The sequence below is a fragment of the Glossina fuscipes genome, unplaced genomic scaffold (genome assembly GCF_014805625.2).
Source record: "Glossina fuscipes isolate IAEA_lab_2018 unplaced genomic scaffold, Yale_Gfus_2 0, whole genome shotgun sequence".
Classification (NCBI taxonomy): Eukaryota; Metazoa; Arthropoda; class Insecta; order Diptera; family Glossinidae; genus Glossina; species Glossina fuscipes.
In genome coordinates, this window is record NW_023998414.1 from 5,314,601 (window position 1) to 5,340,368 (window position 25,768).

The 25,768-nt window shown below is 33.1% G+C and overlaps 1 protein-coding gene across 2 annotated transcripts in view; it reads right to left on the reverse strand.

Annotated features, from left to right (window-relative positions):
* Positions 1-25,768, reverse strand: part of LOC119644808 (protein tramtrack, alpha isoform) — a 73,089-nt gene that overhangs the window by 8,320 nt on the left and 39,001 nt on the right. The window lies entirely within an intron of this gene.

Here is a 25,768-nt window from a genome sequence, read left to right on the forward strand (position 1 = left end):
TTCTTCATTTTTCCATTTTTTAACAGTTTTTCTTTTTTTTGTTTTTCTCTTTTTTAAAGGATATTTTCACATTTGTTAAAAGGCAGGCAAGCAGGCAAGCAAGCAAGCAGGCAGGCAGGCGAGAAAGGCGAGGCAACCCCTTTTTTTTTAACAATTTGAATGTTTTGTTTTTTGTTTGTTTTTTTTATTATTTTTTTTTTTTTATTATTATTATTATTATTATTTTTATATACGTAACAACAACAACAACAACAATAATAATAATAAAGGAAAAGAAAGAAAATACAGGAGAAAACAGAAACAACAACAATTTTAACCCATTGTCATACATTTTGTTATGGAAGTAAGATAAAATAGAAGAGGGTGGAGAACGAGGCTATGATGAGTGACTGTGACTGACTGTACGCTCATATATTGGTATAGAATGACGATGATTATGATAATAATAATGATGATGATAATAATAATAATGATGTTGTTAATGGTAATGATGATGTTTTTAAGTAGATGACTGCTGCATAGTAGATGGGTAATGGTCGGTCGCGGAATGAATAAAATAAAAGATTCGTACCTACATACATAGGAATCATGTACAAAGTTAATTGAAAAGTTCACGGATCGCACGGATACATAAAGGCCCGCAAATGATTTGCATAATTATTTTAATTCGACAGCATCGTCCTTTATATGGATACATATATGGCAAGTTTCTGTCTGTCCGTGTGTCTATCTGTCTGCCAGCGTGTCTATTCTTACAAAAGCTAATGAAAGTTAGTGTAATTTTTGTGCTCACTTACAAAACAAGAGGTATATTATTTACTTGCCTTTATTTTTGCTAACTACAAAATATGTTTAACGCGCGTGTAAGGCGTTAAGAAACATGGTACTCATGATGGCTTGCTAGACGAAAACATATGCTGTATAAACATTTTTCCAGGATAATTAAAAGAGCTCAGTACAAAAGAGAAGACGATTCCTTGGCCAACTACATTCTAGATAATCAAAGATCTATCGACCTAAAATCCATGGGAATTCGATTGCTCTAACGCCGGCAACAAATGCATTTCATATTTTGATTTTTTATATGCAAATTGAGAGCGGTATGTAACAACGATTCGTCATAAGACAATCGGGAGAGAATACATTGTTTTTTTTTTTTTTTAATAAGAACTTTGAAGAGTACAAAAACTGAAGGCGAAGTTTCATTTCTACCATTTTGAAAAGTAATGATTTATAAACAGCTGTAAGGACTTGGTTATAATTGGTAAACACATATAGAATATGATCTGAGGATTAGTTTTACTTTACGATCAACACTTTCAGATAAACACTAAGAGCGGAGTTTGAGGTAGAACACATTGTCTTGTATAGGACAGTGCAGTTCAAATGCGACAACTAAATGCTTAGTCTTGCAAGGAACTTGCGGTCACGAAAGAGAGCCTTATAGCTAGATATAGAGTATTTCGTATCGTAGATTTTACTACAATAATAGATCGAAATTTTTTTATTGTAAAGATTGCTTAAAAACAGAGTTGCATTTTAAATAATTACATTTCATGACATGAAGTACACTCCCGAGATAAGGTAATGTTAAGAAAGACCTTTTTTCACTTCCACCGTTGGGTCCAGAAATTTTGCAATTAATTCGTTGTCTTTGCTCTGAGTCCGATAATTCCCCATTCTCATGATTTGGTTCTCTGCCGTCAGCATTCCCATATAATGCTTCGTGCCAATAACAAAGTCGAAGATGTTTGCGTGTTTAAGACGTTTGAAGTCTCACATTTCAGGTATAGTTTCGCCCGATGAAATATAGTAATGGGTATCGTAGACAATCGATTTCTAATTGAAATTGCAAATCGGATGTGTATTTTATAGGCTAAGAAAGCTTATCAGGGAAGTAGAAGGGTAAATAAATCTTGAACTGCGACAAGAAAGCCTAAGATTGCTGCTATCATCATATTATGTATTCCTATATTACTTTTGATACACGCATATATTAAGTTTGCGCGGTTGTATGCGACACGCAGAAGAAGGGCTTGAGATAGTCTCATCTTTTTTTATTATACCGATCGATTCAGAATCACTTTCTAAATAAGTTTGTCTGTGCGTCTGTCTTCTCATTATTCTCGTCTTCAACGAGATAGATCGAAATTGCAGAAGTATTTTGGTGAAATTGGTTCACTAACGTGTTTTGGCCCGAGGATGAACGCTATTGAAAATGGTTCGAATCCGGCCACTTTTTCGATCACTCTCGATATAAATCCCAATTTTGAAAAATCGGTACTTGACGTAGGGCGGTCTAGGGTACTTCCCATATGTATATGCATCCATATATATATATATATATAAAGAAGAAAGTGCAAAACAAGTCTCGATTATAGATTTGATGTGCTATTAACCGCTCTACGAACTTTTCTATGAACCTCATATTAATGTATAATGTCTGTGTACAGCAAATTTCTTGTCATTTTTGTTTTGTTTTTTTTCATTTTCATTTTCGTTTTCGTACATATATTCATATGTACGCGTCTTTACTTCTTTTTTTTTTATTTGTTTACTTCATGGTTGTGTGTTAAAGTTTCCTTTTAGGTTTTTTCAAATTTTATTTTGTTTTATTTTTTTATGTCGCATTTTGGTATTTTTAACGAGAAAGAATTTCTTGACTGCTGCCACTTTCCAGAAAATGAAATGAAATATAAGAGCAGAACGGATTTTATGCTCTGGACGAAAATGTAGAATTTTTTTTTTTTTTTTTTTATGACAACATCCTTTTGCTCTCCTTTTCTTTCATGTTCCTTTTTATCCTTAAAAATGAAAAGAAAAAAAAACAAAAAGGAAATATAGTGGTTTGGTTTTTCAAAAGGTACCTGAAAGGTTTTTAACTCCCATTTTCTTATAATCTATCCTACCGACGACCTGGACGAATAAGGGAAAAACGGTTAAAAGAAAAATAAAAAAAAAAAAAACATTGACTGCTATCGTATTGTATGGTAAGGATACGTTAGTAATAGACAACCTTTTCGCTCCCAACATTGAAGAATTGAGAAAAAGAAGCATGCAAGTTTTATCATTTCGTTTACCCAACTTACGACCCTTCAAATTGGATAAGAACCAAATTTTGCATCGCTTTATGTATGTCTGTCTATCTGTCTAGTGCTTGTTGAAAACCATCGCTATCCCACAACCAAACTAAAAGTAAAAATTCGAAATTTGTATGATAGACTTTTAGATCCACCAGATGGAAGATCAAGTTTGGAAAGCGTTGACCGCGCTTGCTCCGTTTCTGGGCTGGCAATGCACAAAAGCTGAAAGATTGCAAGATATTACAGCAAAAAATATGTTTATCAAACAGTTCGCATTCATGGCAAAAATCGATGTAAAATTTTGAAAAAATATTCAATCGATTTTATTCAATTAATCAATCAATCAATCAATCAATATTTTGCAAGTTTCTATTAATCTTGACTTGAATTTATTCGATTGGAAGGAGTACTCAAGAGATTCGTTTTAAAGCGTATATAACTCCTTCAGACATTTTTTTTCTTACGAAAATAAAAAAGAAGATGAAAAACATGAAAATCCGAATGTAATTTCGCATCTATATGTAATGTAAAAAAAAAACCAAAAAAACAAAAAAAAACAAAAACAGCAGAAAATAATTGAGAAAAGTCCCTTAAAAGAAACTGAACAAAAAGCAAAAAAAAAAAAATCTGAAGCTATTTTTTTACCTGCCTATCTATCTATCGTTGTATTCGTTGAAATTTTCTTTAAAAAATTTTGTATAGAAATTTAATCAAATAGTTTTTTGAAAATTTAGAAACCTAAGAGAAACTTTATTCAATTAATTAAAGGTGAAAAAAGGAAAACTTCCCAATACCATAAAAACTATCCTTTTATAGGAAACTTACTTATATTTGCTTGACTTTGAATCTTGGATAACCCGAGCACCTCAAAGGAATAAAGGATTTTTCAATAAGAATGAAATCATTTCTTTTCAAGAATAAAAATTATTACTCAAAGCATTACTTTACCGTAAGGTATAGATAGCTTTTTTCTTTTCGAGCACTTTACCTGTTCACGAAATCAAAAAAAAAGAAAGAAAAGAGATTGATTGTGAAGACGTATATCTATCTATTTTTCCATGCGATTTCAATACCTTACATATGGCCGCAATGCGAACAAAAAAAAAAAAAAATTCGCATCATTCGTACGGAAGAACTCAATATATCTACGGTAAGGCGTTATATGGCATATGGTCCGATCCGAAACATTTTCAATGGATTGGGCCAAAACACTTCGTTATACGAAATATTCATCGAAGTATCTCAAAGAGTGCGACCCATAGATAGGTTGAACACGAGCCAGACACGAACATACATTAGACTGAAAAACGGACAGACAAGCCTAGATCGATTTAATAAAAAAAAAAGCATATCTCATATCCTTCTGGATGTTATACACCTTTGCACAAACGTATCACAAGTGACGTAGGCTATAAAAAATACATTCAAGAGGTAAGAAAAAATTTATTTGTTAATGCAAGTTCTGCGTAAATTTTCATTCAGTTTATAGGTAAAAAAAAAAATTAAAAAAGATTGTACTGCCAGTACTGTTGTGGAATGATATGCACGTTTCGTCAACACATGTGGCGATTGGGTTCTTCTTGCCAGATTTCTCACTGTGTGGCTGTAAGATACATCGTGGTATGATTGGTTAAAAAGAGGTAAACGATAAATTTTGACGCCATGACCGATTCCAAATGTACAAGTACTTTTTTTTAACGAGACAAGCTGGGTAAACGCGGTAGTCTCGGGTGTCTCGCGTATTGCGCTCAAATCCAAATAACATTGCTTGAGTATTCCTTCGACCGTTGTATCTCAGATACCTGGTGACTTCTGGGAAAGGAAAAGCGACTCTTCGTGATGCAAGGGATCTGTTTCCATTGATCGCATTGCCTAATTCAAACCTACTTTTATGCAGGAACAAAGAAAAAAAATCTTTAAAGGGACGCATCATTTAAACTCACAGAAGAATTACACAATGTTTTCGTACCCGTGGACAGCTTAGATATTGGTAACATATCTACAGAGGAGGAAACGTTTTTCTCGAATCTCAGCCGGAATCACTTTGGGTAGCACATAAGGAACCGAAATGGGAAGATCAATCGACTACTGAGAGACTGTAGAAACTCTCGAACAAACAGCTGCAGAGAGTTCGGAAGAACGCGACAGCAACAGGAAGCTAATTAAGTGGACTCAGCCGTTGCCACCTTAAAGCATTGATAAAGTGTAAAAAATTTTATATGAAATAGTCAAAGGGTTTAAATTGAAAGTTCAAATGAGTTTTAAAAGTTCGCACTGGCAAGATTAGGGTTAACATCATTTTCGAATAGAAATAAGTCATCGTGTCTTCATCGGGACAATCGTTGCGAGCGTTGAGAGCGATTCAAAAGCTTGCAGTGATTTTGCTAAGAAATTTTCCGTTTGAGATGAAGTTTTTCGCAACACGTAGTGTTTTTAACGCATGCGCTGAAAACGGTACATTTGGCCATAAAGTAGCCGGGGAAAGCGAATGAGAAAAAACGAATTGTTAATATATAAAAGGACATTTTTGCCGTGCTGGCATTGCGGACTAAAGGCGATAACAGGAGACATGCCTATAGAAAAAGTGAAAACTTTAAACTAATTTATCTGGAAGAAAAAATTTTCAAAATGGCCCGCAATACAACTTTGACAATTTCCATTCTTTCGGCTCGAACTTTGTTCAATATCTTTAAAATGTGTTCACTGCATGTTCCCTAAATGAGTTTTTTTTTTTGTGAGATTCGAATTTGCCCCAAAAAAACATATCAGCTGCAAAGGCAGTCAAATTGAACACAGTAGACCTTCATATAAGAAGGCTGAGGTAAAGAAGGATTTTTATAATACTATGGAAAAACTGTGATCCTGTACGCAAAGCGTGCTAAAACAGGCTCGTATAACATCAGATAATTGTTACGGTTTTATTATGTTTTCGCTGGAATTGATAATATAATGATTAAGTCGATAAAAGAATGGGTGGAACATATGCGCTGATATCTTTTTATGTAAATCTTATAAAAAAAATCTGTAAAAATGTTACAGTTGAACAAGGCCGACGTTTAGATATCCTACCTACAACACTTTGCTTAATTAACAACGCAGTAAAATACATACATTATTTTTATATAAATGACTAATTTTCACGAGAATGCTCATATCGAAGGATACTTGAATGTTAACGTGCTCTAAATTCAGCAAATTTAATTTACCTGTCAAAGATTTTATTATTTTCGAGTCACTTGCCATCTTAGTTTTTCTGACCATGAGAACCCCTATATGTGGTGCAATCTAAAAACTAGATCTATGAGATCCAAATTCCCTATTTTTTGATATATTAAACACAAATCTTCATCGTAAAATATTAAAAAATCAATCTCTTTAAAATGTAGACTCTTATATTTTATATTATGGGTTGGGATCCAAAAATTGACCTACATGGTCCAAATGCGATAAGGTTAATTTTTATGTCAAACTATTATTACGAATGAAGTTTCATAAACAAGCAGTGGAAATTAGGCCTATTTACCATACAAAGATAAAGTTTCCGTACGAATGGCTTAAACCTTGTACCACAACCGGTGTCGAGTATAAAGAAACCATTTATTACTCAAAGATCATAAAAATTGTATGCGTATTATAATCTAAAAGAGCCATGGAAAACACGGATTTATATAAAACGGTGGACATCTGCCGTGTTATAGAACGATCTACTATATACTTCTCAAGAGAATATTTGCAGTGTACTAGTCATCCTCACAGATCAAATTTTTTAAAAATATCTTCTTGGTGTTTCTATTACTTAAATATATAAACTTGATAATCCCTTCGAATCTAATTGTTCTGTTATCATTCCTTTCATCCTGTCAAAAACAAAAAAACATCCTTTTTCCGCCGAAGAGGAGAGAATAGTCGTTTAGGATGGAAGACGTAATAATAGAAAAGGTGTTTGCTTTTTTTGGCACAAAAACACTTTTTGCGGAGATGTTGGCGAAGCTCCGAAGTTTTCATAGAAAAAAATTGAAAAACAAAAAAAAAAATTCTCAAAAATTTACAATGACCGCCACCACCCTTAAGGCGAGAGTAATGTTGTTTTTTGTTTTTTCTCGTTTTTCAGGCCACTTATACCGATTAATATCAGAAATTATACGAAATTAGGATATTTTTTTTGTTTTTGATTAAATTTATTCTTTACATTTTCAAAAAATTGGGAGAAGGAGAAAATTTGCATTAGAATAAACTGATGCTGATCAGGAATATAAATATGTTGTTAATCTCTAATCCCTTGAACAATGCAATTCAACTAGTGGTAGATAGAATGTACGGTGAATGGTAAACACCACCTTTTCTTGTGTATGTTCAGCTCATCTATACAATTAATAAAGCAATAAAAAAAACTCCACCTTACGCATCCGATCCTTTTTCGTCAGTTTTTTTTTTTCTCCTTTTTTCTTTAATACAATTCGTTGTGTAGTTATATCGTTTGCTACATCAGTTCTATCTGTTTTATCTTTTCATCTATATATCTATTTATCTCTATGCATATGTCTATCAATACATCTACCCATGAACGCTAACAAGTTTCTGGTCATTTAAGGCAGTGGTGAATAGCCACCCCTATCTTAATTTTTTCAATATACTTAAATTAAAAAAAAAAAAAAAATCTTAAAAACAAAAATATATAAAAATCCTTTTTAATAATAAAATTTCATTCGCTTTTTTTTTTTTTTTTTATAACAAAAACAACGGCAACAACAGCAACAATGTAAATAAAAATCCATTTTATTGCAAAGAAGAAAAACGACCCGTTTGTTTTTTCTTTTTTTTTTTTTTACAAAAATGAAAAACTTAACAGAATAAAAGACTGTTTTTGTTTTTTTTTTTTTTTTTTTTCCTTCTCTTTTTTTATATATACTTATCATCGAAGAAACGGGGTGTATTAATTTTACTAAGGCATTTGCAGCAACAGCTGGAGAACAACGTTAACGTTTCAACTGCAAATGAATGGTACGCATGCAGGGTTATTCTACGTCAGTCTGTCCGTCTGCCTAATCAGTTAACCGGAGCAGTATTACTTAGAATAAAAATAAAATATATATATATATATATATATTAAATCAAGCATTAGAGGTCGTACCGATAACAGGATTAAATAAAACATGGAGTCACCGATAAATGACCCAAAATGTATCAGTGATATGGCAGAACACAACTGCTATTCTTTCCCTTCATGGATGTTTTATATGCTCGACGGTATTTCAGATTCGTCTTAAAATGCATGTAGAACTTAACTTGATTTCTCTGCATTTCATTTCGCCCAGCTTATGCTTCTTTATTTCTGTAGGGTATTTTGAAATGCTGCCAAGCCAAAAAAAAAAAATAAGAATTTTAGAAAAAAATTGAAACTGAAAACTAAAAATGTGAAAAACATAAAAAACAAAGATATTTTATCTTTGTGCCAAAAAGGAAATTTATATTAGAAAAAAGAAAAGCAAAGGAAATGTGGAAATATTTCTAATAATATAAAAAGAGAGAAACCAATACAGACAAAAAAAAAAGTGCCTTTTTCCTGCAATATAGCTTCACCATCGCCTTCGCCTTCGTCATCGTCATCGTCATCGTCATCGTCATCGTCATCATCGTTTTCATCCCTGTCATCATCATCATCGCCCTTATTATCGCCCACACAATTTACACTAAAAATTAACGCAGAAACCGTGGCAAAGGAAGGAGAGCTTTGTATGATCCTTAAAATGCACACATATTGTGAAAAAAAAAACAATCAAGTAAATGCAGGACCCAACTTAAAGCGAATTTGTTGCCATCCTACTCCCTACATATATATATACTGTATATATATCGCATCTCTCGATGAGGCTTCGGTCTGGCATATACGTAGGTGTACGCCAACACTGACGACACGTTCATATGATTTCGGGATGGTACCAATCGTCAAACGATTCGCGTCAAAATTTCGTGACATTTCGTAGCAGTTGTTTTACTGCCACTACCTTTTTGATGGCTTTGAATGGCTTCGGTCGACTTGGGATTTGACTCTGGCGTGTAGTGATGATGCCATCTATCAACCATTGCCAGGCATCGTATGAAAAAATCCTTTCATTATTCGTCCAAACATCATCAAACCGTGCTCTGAAGGTTTGGAAAACGCTGCATCCGCCTCGAAGATCCCGTTTCATACAAAATCGCTTTTTAATATCTTAAGGAAGTCAGCTATGTCAGGCAACTCCATTTTCCGATCTTGTGAAACGATCTTACCCACTTTTTCTATACTTTTATCCTTGGCGAGAGTTTTCCGGATGAAAATTATTAAAATTATCAGATGACCCAGGCTGGGCGGTATTTGTTCTCTTTAAAAAAATCATGAAATTTGGGAATGTGTCGTTTGAAGATTAACACTAACTGGATATGATATGGGGGTGTGGCAACAGTGGTGCAAAATAGGAAACTTATTGAGTGATGTGTTATTTCTTGCTACTTTTGAATAAACATTTAATCGTTCAACGCCTTATCAGGATAGGTAATCATCAAGTAAAGCCTATAGGAAGACATCTCGTTTAGATGAATTCAATGAGATAAGAAGACGGGATCTTTCATTTGGCAATTAATTTGTTATTGTTCGTCAAATGTTATTTTTTAATGAATCTTGCAAGTTCGTTTAGTTTACTTTTTATTTACATAAGCATCGTATATTTATCCTATTGGGGAACATTAAGAAAACATTGACTATTTTCGTTACCTTGTCATAACTCTCTCTTTACTCTTTTCTATCTTTTTCGATAGATGGCAGATTAAATATTTTTTTTGTTTATTTATTGTTTACATGTTTTGTATGCATGGATTTAAAGGCTGGATCATACACCCGCCTATATTGAAAACATTAAGCGCTTTTTAAGTGAGAGCGTATTCGGCGCCACGTCTTATTAGATATTCCTGAGGCGTTTCAATGTGAAAGTTTTATATATCAAATCTTTACGCCACACAGTATTTGCATATGTTATATCGCTGAAAGGCAAAGAATATATAGTTTTTTTGAACATAAAATAGGTCTGCTTATCTCGAACATTGCTATTGTTGAGTCGTAGAGCGTGCAGATGGACAATGATGAGTATGATGAATACTATATCTGCTGCAAGTCAAACTGATCATAATTATCGAGAGCAAAGTCAACCATTCTGACAGCAGTTGCTTCAGCCTATTGAACTTGTTGTTTACGCATCTATTAACAAAAAATCAGGTAATTAAGGTGACTATTTAGCGCAGAAAGGCCGTAGTGTTCGAGGGGTCATAAGCACATATGTTAAAAAAACTTATCCTCGAGAGAATCGAATAAGATTCATAAGATTTCTCTGCTTCTTGCTTAACACTTGACTCAATCAATGATTTATTGCTAGACTGAGCAGAGTTGAAATTCTTATAATAGCTCTTGAAACTCGGTACATCAGCCTGGGAAGAAGCATCCCTAAGAAAACGTGATACGAAAAATAGTAGCCGATGATACTTTGTTGATTGCGAACAATCTCAGGCAGAGGTTAAAGAAGACCTTAGCATTGGTATTGCGATTAGCGGCTTCAATGCTTGTTTAATATACCTTAGCTTGTCTTAGCGAACGAGTTCGCTTTCCGCTACGAATTTATAAAATTTCCTTAGCATATGTACTCACGCAACAAAAACTATTGAGTGCGATTATAAATGAGCCTAGGAATCAATTTATTTGATTAGAGTAGAAAGGAATGGATTTCAAAATCTGTCTGCGTTCTTCAAATAAGTTTTGTGATTGTAACGTTAACAGGTGGACGGACAGACAGCCTAATTTATTATACTAAAAGAGGCTTCGGGGCAATGAGTGAATCATAACTTCGATGGAAGGGTGAATAAGCGCTTGGGCAAGCAAATATGACAAAATCAATTCCGCTACTTAGAAATGTAGACAATTAAGGGATACGCAAGCTATATAACTGCGCATAATATTAATCGAGAGTAACATTCACATATGTGTTACATCTGATAGTGGAAAGGCTGTTTAGTATTATGTGGACAAGTTCTCTAAACTTTCACAAAAATTTTCGATTCAATCAAATCAATTTTGTGAGGGCAATGCAGTGGTGCCAATGCAGTGCTCAGTAGTCTCAGCTACCCCACTATTTCCTTGGTCTCGAAAAATTTGCACACGTTCTTGTAAATATCATGCTAACCTTACCGCTTTCTACAATACTCTGAACGACTTCTCTATGGGGAATAGCACGTACACACGCACATAACATGCCTGAAAAAGTAACATATCCTTGTAACGTGTACCTACAATAGCATAATATCAAGTTTGTTACCCCGGCAATCGCAAAACCAATCAATCTGTATGCGGGATTAGGTGATGGGAGTGAAACCGAAGCTATGAGGCTAGGTGAAGTTTTAAGATTTTAATCTTGATTTTTTTTTTTTTTTTTGAAAAACATAGAATGCGAGAATTACGCTATGTGCTCTAATACATATATATATATCGTAAAGTTTACGATAACTATCTCGTTTCAGACGTTACACAAATTTGACAAACTCACTATCCCCGCTGCGTTGGGTATAAAAAAAAAACATGTAAACAAATAAAACTAAAACAAGATAACAATATATACACACAAACGCGCATACGCAAACTATGTAACGTATTAGAAAAAAGAAAAGAAAAAGGAAAAAGGACACACTTTAGCATACACGCAGCCACATAAATGTAGGTCCGTATGTCAACAAAAAAAAGAGAGATTGTATACGACTGCAGTTAGTTATTATAAATATACTGTTAAAAAAAGGGGGGTACAAGAAGTTATGTTCATTACATAAACGTACGGCAATGGCAGATGCATTTTACAATTTTTTTTTTAAAATATACTTTAAAAATACAGGAAAAAAAAAAGGTAAAGTAATTTTTTTAATAATATTATAATATATTTTTCTCTTTCATAAACACATAAATAAATCATCATAATGCATCAAAGTGATTTATTATAAATTTTAAAAAAGAAATTTTCTGCACCCATCAGAGAAAGTTGGAGGGCATATTCATTTCATCAAAACGTTTGCAACATCGAGACGGAAGCATCAGAGTATATATACATTGTTGATCACAATAAAAATCTAAACCTATTTAAGCATGTCCGTGCGTTGGTCCGCCTGTGTAATGTATGCAGTCACCAACTCCCTAGTCGAAAGCTATACCATATAAATTGCAACAATTACATCAATAGTATTTAGAGACGGTGTGCGGAAAAGACTGAGTATATTAGACATCTATTAACTAAGAAGCAGTTTTTGCAAAGAAGCACCTTAATCCTGATTCGAATAAATATTCGAATCAACCAGTGGTAGCTACACACTATTAATCACAAAAAAAAAAAACAAATTCTAAAATTATTTGATTTTTTTCTAATGATTTCTTTTTACTATTATTATTAGGTTTTAAGTTTTTAATGACTTTAACGATTTACTCTTGAATCTCCGCTCGATCTTTTAAAGTAAAGTTTTATTCACTTTAGCAGATATATATATACACCCTATGGTACTTACATTATTTGAAAAAACCGTGCAAAAAAAATCGTGTAAAAAATTTGGCGAAATCTTGTGGAACTTTAAAAATCGTGTAAAAATAAAAAACCGTTTAATATTTTTACAAAAAACCGTGCAAAAAAAATTAATAATGCAAAGAATAAATATTAAAATTGTTATGGAAATCAATTTCGCAACTATTCATCGCAATTTGATAGCAGGCGAAACAATGCTTTCATCAGTAGGTATTTAAAGTACAACTGTTGGCTTTGATTCAAATCAAAGACTCACTTTCTTGTTATTAAGTCTAGGCATGAAGGAATTGACTTCTGATCGCGGATTGGTGGCTCCCAATCGTATTTTGCTGCTGTGTACGTATGTTTCTGTGAGACACTGTAATTTTTTTGAGATTTGTGCCAGAACAAAAATTCGTGCAAAAAAAAAATGTATTTGTTTTCATTGGTGAACCGTGTTATTTCAAAATCAGGTAAAAAAAGAGTTAAATGTACGTACATATTATAGAGTTTCTTCATCGGCCTACTCGTCGTATCGTTCTTTTTTTTTTGTTTTTTTTTTTTTAAGGTTAGGTTTTTGTCCATGCTCACTTCCAATCATGCATCATGTAATAAGAGCTTCAAGAACGCTAGCAAATTAGCAAAATTTTAATGAAAATTCACGTTCGACCACAAGACCTAAACACATGGTAACAGGAATCTGCGGTCGTTATAAACGCATTGATAGCCAAATAATTAATCCCTTTGCGAAAAAATTCCTATGAATATTTTTGTGCCAATAAAAAAGGCATAGGAAATGCAAGAAGCAAAGCAAGAAACTATTGTTTTCCCACGCAACAGATAAGGGAAGTGAATAATGACTTTTCAAAATTAAACGTCTTTTCAGTGCAGTTAGCATATTGACGGGTTTGATAGAAAGAGAACGGACAAAAAGTTTTCTGAACATGCTTTAAATCTATAACTGATCATTATTATATGCTCAGCCTATGAGCTAGTTCAAGCTTTATACATATAGTATAATCGATTTAATATACCACCCGAAATATTGTTTATATATGTATATGAGTAAAATTAACGTAGGAGAAAGAAAACAGAAACCGTTTTAAAAAAAATTTACAACTATTACATAAAAAAAAGTTTAATGTCGACAAAAATTTAGATAAAGAGAAAACATTTATTTAAAAAAATTCTAAATCGGAAGTTGACAAGCTTTTTTTAAAAGAGATGCGCTTAAAGATATTGCGAGATTTCGGGGAATGCCAGTTGGTTTTTATTGCTACGCCTATAGTTGAAGCTTAATTAAGCGAAGGGCATACATAGGCTTATCAGAGTTATATGTAAGCGATAGTTTGCGCCGTACAGCGTGTAAAATAATCTTAAATCATTTGGAGCCAAGCCGAAGGCAAGTGTTCGCTAGCTGCCAAGAGTTCGTCGCTGCCACGCCGACTACTCATAGGCACTTAAAAGTGCATTCAACTATTCTTTGTACCTGTGACATATTAAGCGGATCCCATGGCTCTCGAGCTATCTCGTCTTAGTTCAAAACCCTAATGCATTTTTGGTAATCGGGAATACGCGGCATAGCCATTCTTGCATTTGGTTTATCCATATATCTTGGATTGCCGTCTAATCTTTCTCCTTGGATTTTCAGGGTCGAGACAGCCATGCTAACCACCTAACCGCGCTACCATTTCTTTGGTTCACTTAACATATCGCAGACCTGTTCTACCTGTCTTGGATCTCCGTAATAGTTAATGGATTGGTTAACAAGTCTCCAAGCAGAAGACTTCCGTTATCGTCACTAAGATTCGGTGATGGGCAGTGAAAATACACGACATCTTGAAGAAGTCTTCCACTTTCAGTCAAAATCTATTTTTTAAGTAAAACCAGACGAATTTTAAAGAATTCGGTCCTAGTGACAGCATCCATTAACTGACATTCGTTTTTGTTAAGTGTAGTGTGGTATCGACTCTATGTTACCTCGTCTTACGTCAAAAGCCATCGAATTCGCTTCAAGTACAAACTACAAATCGATAACAGAAATGCTTGGTCTTTGGTAAGGTGCAAAAAATAAATTAATTCGGGCTGTTGTTAGCCTTTATCTGAGCTTCTCTATCTCTTTATCTATCTGTATATAGTGATCAAAAAAGGTGAAAAAACTCTTCCGTTTAACTTGTGCGGACTTATCCAAACAGCTAGTATTGTACGAGCAGTATTAAACCCATTATTAACCAGTGCGCTAACTGGCCTCTTTACCAAATTTCTTGTCAACATATTCAGTAGCTAATGAGAGACGCATTTTTCGATACGACTTTGCCTGTTCAAGCGGGTGTGAACGTTATCCGCGGAACGATATTTTATGTTCTCAAAAACGTCAGAACAGGGACGCAGATAAATCGATCGAAGAGGACAGTTATGGATCGCATATGAGTTGAATGCTTGGTAAAACTGTTCAAAGAGAGGACGATGATGATGATGATGATGAACGTTGCCTGCCCATAAATGTAACTCAAAATAGTTTCACGCAAATGGCAAGTAGAGCTCGAATAGGTTTCAGAAAGGATTCATACCAAATGCATGCAAAATACCATGATAATCGAAAAAAATCGACTTCTTATTGCTGTTTATTGCCAACAGTATTTGACCGAGTTGGACTGTTTACCGAGATATTCAATTATTCCATTATCGGAATCTTTATATATAATTTATTTGAGCGTTGAGCGCATTTTGATTAACACTTTAAACAACTTCCGATCATTCTTACTAGATATTGTAGCTGTCGTATGATTAAAGTATAAGCTTTGATGAAAAGTTGGAATGTCATCAGGAATTAGAACTAAGGTCCGTACATAATCTGAAAACAGTGAAATGAAGTTTATCTCTGCAGAAAAATGCGATAGGATGAAAATGCAAAAGTGAGGTGGGTGCCGACAGACATCTGGATTGCCGGCTCTTGTCCTGAGTCGTAAAATTTGAAATTTTTTATTAAAATTTTTCATTTCATTTTTTGTTGTTTATTTTTTTGCAAATATGTTCCTGAAAATTCTCTTGACTCTACCCACACTTATTTTTGCAAAAATTTTACGAGTTTTAACTAGAAATATAAAAAAAAAGGAAGCTTTTTTACTTGGAATTTTATTTTATTTTATTATATATAGCTATATACATATCTATATACGTACATATATATATATATATATATATATATATATATATATATCCATATATCTATATGTGTACGTGTATTATTATTTTATTATTATTTTTTTTTTTTTAGAAAATATTTTTCCAACATTTTCTTCGTTATTGGGTAGATGAAAGGCAAGAAGGCTAAAATAGGTGGCTGGCTAAAGATTTCATCGTTTGTTAGCTTGGTTGAGTGATGGTCGCCTGGCAGGAGGGTTTGGATATAAAAATTATAGAAAAAAGAAAAAAAACCAAACAAACTGCCATTATAATATGTATATATATGTATATATATATATAAAATTTATATATGTAGATATGTAGAAAATGACAAGAGCAACAACAACACCAACACAAATTGAGAACAAAAAAGTAGAAAAAAGAACTTTTTTTTTTATAACGACCGCTTTTTTATTATTATTTTTCCGCTTAATTTTTCCTCCGCTTGTTGTCTCCCTTTTCTCTCTTTACCACCTTGTACTCAACAGCTTTTTTTCTACTTGAAGTTAACGTCGTTTTTTTTTCTACCTACATACATGCAAGCAAATGTATATATATATATATATATATATAAACATTATATATATGTATATATATATATATACATTATATATGTACATATTTTTCATTTTTATATTCTTTTTTCTTATTTTTGCAATTTTATCCTTTTTTTTCGAAATATCGATTTTCATGTCAGATAATAATGAAAAAGGTGCTCAGTTTTTATTATATGTTCGTTTTTATACGTAAGTATATGTATTTTGTATATACATACGTATATGTATTATTACTTGTTTTTTTTTTTTTATTTATTTATTTATTTTTCTCCCTTTTCCTTCACACATACATACAAACACACACACGCACACACACATATATGCACATATATATATATATATATATATATATTTATTTATTTATTTTTTCTCGTATAAAAAAACGTGGAATTTTTTCATTAAAAAATTGCTGGAAATATTTTTCTTTTGCACATACTTACGGAAACATATATATATTTATACATAAATATACATAAAGAGAAAAAATAAAGGTTTTAAAATATAAAAGTATGTAAACAAGGTATATGCATGTGGCTATGTGAGTACATATATGTGTTAAAAACAAATACATATATAAAGAATTAAACTTACACATATATCTATATATACAAGTACAAAACCATGTACACATGTATATGTATACATAATCATATACATATACGTACAGATATATATATGTATATACCAATATATACCCCTATATTCCTATACACCTACCTACCTACTTGTAGACATCTATATACATATATATATATATATATATATATATACATATTTATATATTCATACATACAAACACATATATGTATGTAAAATATTTCACTGAGTGCGATCCTCACTAAATCTTGTTTTGGAAAATCCAAGCCAATTAGCTCCGAAAGGAATCTAACATCAACACGTGATCGCGGTTCACAATGATCGTTTTAACAACTGTCATTGGCTGAAAAAGAAGTACCATCAAATACGGCCATCGGCATGATTTGCTTATCCATCAAATGTAGCCGCACATCGCCAAAAATGATTTGAAGATGGAAATCATTATTTTCTGCCGCATGTGCTCTAATTATATCACCTTATTGATTTAGGGACTAATGGACAATCTGGTATTACTTTCGTACTATTGGAAGAAATAAGTACGTGAACGAAATGCAGCGGGTGAATAAAAAAAGCCAAAAATATTCAAGTCACATTGTTGGTAAAGACAAATTCTAAATCTTCTAGGACTGCTTTTTTCAAGTTACTTGGAGCGTGTCTTGCCCTTCTAAGCACCTATGGTACGGGAACGTTACGAAGACGTTTTCGAGAAAGCGACAAACTGTTCACTTAACGCAGTGTAGTGCTAGTGGTGTTGCAACGAGCATGGCATGCGTTCGTACAAGTTTTGAAGAAAACATATGCGCTGTACGTCAAAACCCTTGGGGCGTACACTGTGGCATTCATAATTGATAGACGTTGACGAAATATATCTTTACCGCCTGTAAAAAAAAATATATATAATTTGCCACTGGTTGGGCGCGGCTGATTTTTTCCATTTTTTTACAGATACTTCAAGACTGCACCGAGAGTATGAGTCAATACTTTTATTTTTGCGTCCATTGTAGTTCCTGAATAATCAGAAACACTCAGAATGCAAAGCAAGTCGCAGTTCACATTGTATTTTGACCACAAACCTTTGACTGATTTGATTAATTTTAAATGCCCACTTGCCTGCGATAATATCCTGCCAAATTTGAAGCAGATAATCCGGAAAGAATGTTTACCGCAGACAAACGGACGGATGTCGAGGCGCATAGCCCTAAATTGGCACAGAATTTGATAATGACCGACAATAGAATGCACTTCACGAAATTCCCGAAGATCCTTTCTGGGCAAATATTTTAACAAAAAAAAAAAAAAACCCCTCCCCCGCGTATATCTAAACCCAAAGACAAGTGCACATATAAAGCTATTAGCCACAATGTATTATTTTCTGACAACTTGAGCTTGAGGGTATTTTGCATCAATCTTTCGCTCCAGAATTTTTGTGTAAAGAGAGAGAGAGAGAGAGAGAGAGAGAGAGAGGAAGAAAGAGAGGGAGTATTTTTTCATTTCCCTGATGATTCTATGCAAAAGAGCTTGCTTAAGACAACCTAATACTTTTAAACGGCAACAAGTCTTTCTTCTTTGCACCTTTAAGTTTCTCATCAGATATCATTGACTAAATCCAAAGAATTGTTTATCGCCATTTTTTAGGCCAATAGTTTGTTGATTAACTTTCCATAAAAAAAACTCCATAAAAAAAACTTGTATGTGATAACTTGACCAAGTTGAAAACTCTCATCGAGAGTTTTTTCATATTTAAAAATCAATTTACTTTCTTGTACATTCTCTCAATGTATCTAGCGAAGATGCTGGTGTTTACCACGTGAGAGCTCAATATCCAACATTTAAGTTAAGATGATAAAAACTAAAGAAAATAATAACAAAAAACCGCAAATAAAAGAGTTATATTTGGCTGGGGCCGAATCTTAGATACCCACCACTATTAAGATCATTGGCGCTCCATGATTTTATTGGGATAAAAGAGGATGAAATTTATCTTACACCTTTTACCTCTCGGTAAAAGGTACTGTTAAGATTAAATAATACAAAAATATAAATCTTCGTAGTCCAAATTCTGTACAGTCCGTAATTTCCACTTTGACTTACAATTGCGGACCAATTTTCATTATAAATTATGTAAAATTATAGAGCATTTCCCACCTTTCATAGGAATTGTGATGTGAAAAATTTCAAAAAGTGGTCCCATCCGATCGAAAGTTTCCACGTTTATTTTGAAAATATTTATTTCCACTCAGTTTTTCAATAGCAATATTATCTCATCTTCTTTTCACATAACGACTTTTTCAAAATAAAGCTTGCTTTTATGAGGACTCGTCATAAAAAGGGTCTACTTCGTTTTCAATAGGATTAACGCTTCGACGGGTTAAACGTAAAAATGCATAAAAAGAGGGAAGGAAGGAAGGAAGTAAGATCGGACGGACGGACAGATAGATCGATCTGTAGAGGTAAGGCGATTTTAAAAATTGTTGATTATTACATACATACATCCCGACAAACTTAATATACCGTAGTGCAGAACAAGTGGCATTTGAAACGCTATCGCCCAAAGAAAAAGCAAATATTTTTAGAATATAAAAAAACTCATAAAAAACAAGTTAACGGGTTAACGCTATTTTAAAGAGTTTCGATTTGATTTCTCGCATCCCTTGGCATTTTTGCAAGGGATGGAATTTGCCTATTAAAGCAATTAATTGTCATTATTGATGATTTCTTCAACAGAACTTCAGCTTTGTCAGATCTACTTATTATAAATTTTCCAATTATTGTATGCTATTTGTCTCTCATCATCATGTCATGTAAGACTTTGACATGAAATTTCCTTCTTTATGTTCATACCTTGTTTACTTTGTTTGCTTATTTTTTTTTAAAACAAGAATTAAATAAATAAACAAGAAATTTTCCATACACAGCAGTTGATTAAAAAAGGTTTTTTTTTTTTTTTAATCTAGTTAATCAGTTAATCAGTTAAACTTTTTCAATAATTAACTTCAAATGTAGAAATGTAACAACTAGAGCAGGCGCACACTACAACACAATGCAGATTGACACAGTGCATGTGCCAATAGCGTTTCGTTAGTAAAAAATAGTAATAGTAGCGCAGTAGCAATACAATAACAGCATCGTGTCAGTACATCACAGTGACAATAGGAATAGCAATAGCAAAAGTAATAGCAATAGCAGAAGTAATAGCAATAGGAGGAATAATAGTGATAAGAAAACCAACAGAGCTGCTGTGTTAGCACCATTAATATATGTATTAGTATGATGTACGATTTGTTAAGTAGCAGTAAGAATACTGTTAATAATAACAGTGGCTAGCAGTACTCATAATTGCTATTAAGTATTAAAGATGAATAGTTCGATTTGCACTCACTTGGTTTAAGTATTATTCATTTATGAATTGGTTGGCAGTTTGTTGGATCAGCATCGAAATTGATATTTCAAACGGAGCCGATTCGCCAATACCGACATTAGTACGACAAACATAGCATAGACACTGATATGGTTCAATAGCCTCTTGGCGATGCAAACATTGCACAACACACGATCATTTGAAAAGCTTTGAAATAAAACCGATCTTAGACACGATAATCGAAAAGGTATTTGCAGCAAACGATGCTAGACTAACGCTAGCTTAACTCTAATCAACCAATATACTAGGAATACGAGTCTTTTCATAGGAAGTGTCTGGCAGTGTCGAAGGATGAATTAATAAATCAATTGATTTCAAATGAAAGTAGCAAAAAAGTCCTACAAATCGTTTGGACAGAGACCGATTTATCATTAGGATATCTTACGATATCTCCTCCACAAACAGGTCTGTATCTCACTTGAAGAAAATTATTAACTTCTTTTCAAGTAAATTGTCGAGAAATTGAAAGCCTTATATGAAAAAGCATATAAAGGAGGCGGCCAGACATTGATTTCATAATTTCTGACTTATAACTGTATGGACATCTGGTCACTGTCTTTAAATTAGTTCCCGACGACGGAAACTACACATTGGAGAAATTATCGGGAGTGTTCGGAAGCATCTGCTCGGAGACTTCCTCACTAAAAATTCAGCTTCAAGGGAGGCTCAAGATTGAACAATCAGGTCTGTGTGTTATTGAGGAGGCCAGCAAAATTGATAGGGTGCATTTGTCGGTTGTGTATGCTGGGATCCTTGTACATTAAAAATTCAAGGAAGCATTAGCCGGATAAAACTATAGGACCCAAAGAGATCAAGTTGCACACTCACTCTAATACCGTATGTAGTTTGGCATTACTAAGCAAGAGTGGTGATGCCGCAAGATACTTCGATCGAAACAACGCGTGAGATCTAACGACTATGTGCGGTCCTTTGGGAAATGTTCGTGGTAGCTACGGTTATCATTAAGTAATTAAACACTAAGTAATTAGAGGTATGCGATAATCAAACTTTCATATCTGGTACTCCGGACTTGGTATCGGCCCTCTATCTAGCAGGATTGTTTTGCAAGCTGCTGGTTGCCGGAAACCACTCGCAAGCTATCCAAGCAGATGCAGACATTAAACATGGAGACTAACTGTCATATAATTCATGAGTGTGTGGTTGTGTGGCAGCAAATTTTGCATTTTTGTCTTAAATTTGATATTCCGTAGCAATGTTTAAACATAAGTTTTGCACTAAAGCAGAGTTGTTAGTTTATGAAAATCACAAATGGCGTCACAGGATGGAGCAAATTGAAGGGAAATTTTTAGTTTATTATTTTAATATATTTATTATTTATTATTATTATTTTAATAGCAATCTTTCACGCTTTTGTCTAATAAAGTTGACTAATAAATAGTACATTAATTAAAAAAAAAAAAAAAATTAAATTGTTTTTTATGCACCTATCTCTGCTTATTTTCCACAAAATTGCATAAAAATATTTGAAATATTTTTTTCTTCATTCTCTTTACACCGTTCTTTTATATTTTTTATTTCAATTTTTAAAAAGTTTCTCTTTACACTCTGTTATGATTATATAATGTAATAATGCTGGCGTCGGCTTACGGTTGTCGATATCATAACTTGCATATGTTACTCGGTAGCAGTTTTGTGATCGAAAGATTTTTCATTCGATACTAAGAAAAAATCCGTAGCCTATCGGCAGCTGTGAACCCTCTCGACGGGTTAAAGTGGATCCATAATCCACTGCTATCGATTTTACTCAATATTGAGGGAACCATACACCGGCGCTTGATCAACAATAATACACAAATATGTCATGTTGTTGTTCTAGTCTCCAAATTTATGCTAAGCCGTCAGCATAGCTAACACGGATAAAAGGATAACAAAACGGTTTTAGCGGTTGTTTGGTAGAAAGGTATGACGAGTGATGTCTTGGCGATGATCAACACGATACTGGTATTATTTAAAAAATTGTATGATTAATATCTGCTAATACTCATTAGTAAAAGGCATTTGGATTGCATCAATGGATGATCCTTCTAAGTATACTAATTTTTATGTATATATTTATTGTTAGAAGGTTTTCTGCTTATTTAGAGTAAGAATAACGAAAAAATAAAAAAGAAAAAAAAAGATCGAAAAATATGAATGGATTGATTGATGAATCCGCTAAGCAAAAGCAAAAGCAAAAACTGCGCTAGAGGAAGACGAGACCCTTAACAACTTAACTGAGCAGTTCAAGTAGAAAGTTAGAGCCATTCCAAGCCATTCTAAGTAAAGTGCCTAAGCAACCGATGTAGATTATATATAAATGGCCAAATAACATTTGGCTAAAATTGAAAATTTTAACATTTATAATTTTCTCGACAATAGCCAAAAACTAATAACAACAATAATAGCAACAACAACAACAAAGGTGTGAAAGAAAAAACATTAAAATTGATATAACAAATATATAGTTGGCTAGTGCTTTTACCATAATACGTGACTGTAAATACAAAACATTTTCTTTTATACAAAAAGTCAAATTAATGAAATTTTCATTTAAGTTTTAAATAACTTTCAGAAAATGTCAAATAAGATAGATAGAGAAAAGATAACTGTCAGCAGGAAAAGGAAAATTAAAAAAATTTCTCAAAATACAAAACAAAAAAACAGTTGTCATAAAGAAATATAATAAAAAAAAAAAAAAAAAAAAAAAAATACTCTTAGATAGTTGACGAAAATGAAATATAATATTAAACAAGTGAATAAACTATTGTGGGACATGGCTCACCATTAAATGCCCTATACCTGCCTACAGTGTCGCCAGTTTACGCGGACTCAAATCTCAAGTGCGGTAGAGTTTGTTTTGTTCGTAGCTATTGTGAGTCGTTAAAGGCCTAACACTTACTCCCTTAGGCTGTGGCCACTCCCTACCTTTTTCTCTTTTCCCGTTTCCTCTCTGACCGCCCCATGATTGGTCAGATCAAAAAAAAAAAAAAAAAAAAAAAAAAAAAAAAAGTTTGAAGAATGGTCAAAAAAGTGATGCGATTCGAACCATTTTCGATAGCGGTCGCCCTCACCCCCAAGAGATACCGGTGTACCAAATTTCTTCAAAATATCTGAAAAATTACGAACTGTAGATTGACGGACAGTTGGACAGACAAACTTAGATGGACTCAAAAATGATTGCCATAATAAAAGGTGGGCCTCTCTCAAGTCCATTGATATGTTCTAGACATGCACATAAATTTAATGTACCACTTTACCGCAAGCGATGTAGGGTATCAGAGAATACTGGAACAGTATGTTTTTGCTCACCACTCAAAGGCTAACTACAGGGATATCATTTCAGGATACGTGCAAATCGAGACTTTTTCATAAAATATTTAGTGTCCTGCAAATCAAGGAGTGCTAATGAATTTCATTTCTGGTCGTAGCGAAACAATGAAAGCACATAAAGAATAAGAGCATCAGGCTTTTGCAAATATTCATTACATATATGTATATATATATAGGACATAAGACATTAGATGATGCTCAAAGATGAAGATAGGCTTATGAGACGAGAATGTTCTACTATATATGAGCCGTTTATTTTGAAAATGGTGCAAGTCAATTTTTGAAAAATACGATCGTAGTGATAATTATAGATAAAATCTGATATAATCTTAATCTTTTTATCTATAATTAATTTGTAGACAGATTCCCTATTAGTTGTGATTTAGCCATTAATCGGTTAACGTGAACGACGGTCATAGCGTGTGCTCGTTCTATAGCAGCCCTATATTCTTAGTATTATTAACCAAAAAAAAAAAAAAAAAACAAAGCAATGTGTTTTTGGAAGCACTAACTGATTTTAAAATCAGCATCATCTGCCTGAGTAGCCGAAGGCGAGGAATCTCGACTAGCAAGTCAATGGTCGTGGGTTCGAATCTCAAGTCCGGTAGAGTTTTTAATAAAAGCCGATAGCCTTACATGCTAGTGCTTTTTAGAGTTTAGTCTTAGAGTTTATTTCTCTGGCGAAATTAATAATAGTAATAATAATAATAAAATGAGCGTCGACGTGCTAACGCTATTCTAAATAGGTTTGCTGCGAAAGTGATTTCAGTCCATCTATCAACTCACTTGAAATTCACTTTGTAAATGCCGAACTGAATATAAAAATATATGCAGGTAGACAGAGATTTGATTATAAATAATGTGGAAAAATATTTTGATTTTTTTTTTTTTTTTGTTGTTTAATTTCCTAAAGGCATTATGTTATTGTAACGCAACGATAATGTCGATTTTCCACAATTTCCATAATGATTAACTTAATATTTATGTGTTGGGATGAAACTGCAGCATCCCAGAGAATCAAAAGTAACAACATTACGCGGTTTCAAGTGCTTACACGCTATGACAACCCGAAAGCTTATTATGTACGGAATAATAGCACAGTATGTACCCTGGCCTTAATGGGATGAAAATGTTTCACACAATTGTTCACAAGTTTTCATTCTAAGACACATTCATTCTTACCGGAATATAAGAGATTTGGCAGTGGTAGACGAATTTCTAATTTATTACCCAAAATTACTATAATACGTTTATTAATGAATAAATTCTTTATATAAAATTGAGTAGTGTTTCGTTTTCAGCTGATGCAACTAAAATGTTACCCCTTTAACTGACGTTTGCAACAATTTATTAATTTTAAATGTGCGACAAGTCCATGTGGGTATAAACCAGAAAATCTTCCAACCTATTTTTATTAGCACTGTAAACACTATTGGTTAATAAATTTACATTATCTAATACCATGAACATGAGATACGTCTGTTAGTGTCTATCAATACGTTTAATTCACATCACTCATCGTGCAAGGGTTTAATAAATTTGTATGCGGATATATATAGCACCCAGAAACACTTGAGGTAGACTCAGCTTTTAATAGACCGTTCGATACAGAATCATTTTCTCAAGGATTTTTTGAATCGATTCAAACTTATCTGTCCCTCTGTCCGTCTGATGTCTGCCTTTTTTGTATTCTTCTATTCAATCGCCAGATTGATTTCAATGGAATTTGATATTCCCTTATGCGTTTTGCCTCAAGAACGAATGTTATTGAAATAGTTTCGAGTCGGAACAATCTTCTCTTAAAAATTCTTCTTCTTATTTAAAAAATTCATTACATGAATAACTGTAATTCAGGGAAGTGGTGTAAGGTATGTAATGATGAGCCGCGTGCTCATTAAAATGCTTTTACTTGATTACGATTTACTGAAATGTAAACCTTTTAATTACCTTGCAATAACCAAAAATGGACTTGCCTCACTTTTACAATAAACGGCTCTTATACAATATATATTTACATATATATATTTATGTTATATT